The sequence below is a fragment of the Physeter macrocephalus genome, chromosome 12, assembly GCF_002837175.3.
Source record: "Physeter macrocephalus isolate SW-GA chromosome 12, ASM283717v5, whole genome shotgun sequence".
NCBI classification, from domain to species: Eukaryota; Metazoa; Chordata; class Mammalia; order Artiodactyla; family Physeteridae; genus Physeter; species Physeter macrocephalus.
In genome coordinates this window covers 32,990,967-32,992,126 of record NC_041225.1, presented here as the reverse complement: position 1 = coordinate 32,992,126, position 1,160 = coordinate 32,990,967, and positions in this window count along the sequence as shown.

Genomic DNA, 1,160 nt, shown 5'->3' with positions numbered 1-1,160 from the left:
GGGATCCTCCCGGACCGGGGCGCGAACCCGCGTCCCCCGCGTCGGCAGGCGGACTCCCAACCGCTGCGCCACCAGGGAAGCCCCCAGTCTGGCTTCTTCTCTAGCCGGGCCTGACTGTCTGAACTTCCCTCTCATCAGCACCTCTGATTCTCTCGCGTCCTACTCCTCCCGTGAAACATCCTCAGCTCATTTCAGCAAAACCCTTGATGCTGAGTGTCCCCCACCTGCATCTGGGCAGCTCGCCAGTGCCAGAGAGCCCCACGGTGCTGCCCAGCACCGCTCTTGTCCTCCTTCCCCAGCTGCCCCTTCCCTTTGGTCACTCACCCGTTCATGCTTTCAGCGAATACGCTTTGATCTCCAGCCACGGGCCAGGGCTGTTCGAGGTTCCTGGGGCTGAGTGGTCAAAGCCAGGTGAGGCGCCTGCTCTCAGAGACCTCCCCTGCTGCTGGGGGGACACAGTAAATAGATAAATGACCGTCACGGTGATTCAGCGGGGTCAGCCTCACTGTTCTGCTGCGGTTACTACCTGGGGCTCTGCAGCCTTCATTCTGAAGGTGACCTTGCCCCCTACTTCAAGAAAAGTGATACCCTCGGGTGGCACATCGTTTCCAATTCTGCCAAGCTATGACTTTACCACCCTACATACCTCTCACCCCACAGCTGCCTTGTTCTTCTTGTTTAGAGAACGTGACAGGTCCTTCTCTTCGAGGCCAGTGTCCCCCACCTGCGTGCTCATCCCCGAAGCCCCCCTCTACTTCCCCTATCGGTAATCTCCTGGCTATCCTTCATCGTCACACCGTCACTCCACGATCCTTCCCCTCAGCATGCAAACAAGCTCAATCGCCTTCTTTGTTTTTTATTTTTTTTTAATTTTGTCCCCGCCTTGGGGCTTGCAGGATCTTAGTTCCCTGACCAGGAATTAAACCGGGCCACCACAGTGAAAGCGCTGAGTCCTAACCACTGGACCACCAAGGAACTCCCTCAATCGTCTTCTGTCTTTTTTTTTTTTTTTTTTTTGCGGTACGCGGGCCTCTCACTGCTGTGGCCTCTCCCGTTGCGGAGCGCAGGCTCCGGACGCGCAGGCTCAGCGGCCACGGCTCAAGGGCCCAGCATCGTCTTCTGTCTTTAAACCGCCCTCCTTGGGCCCTGAGCCTCACTAC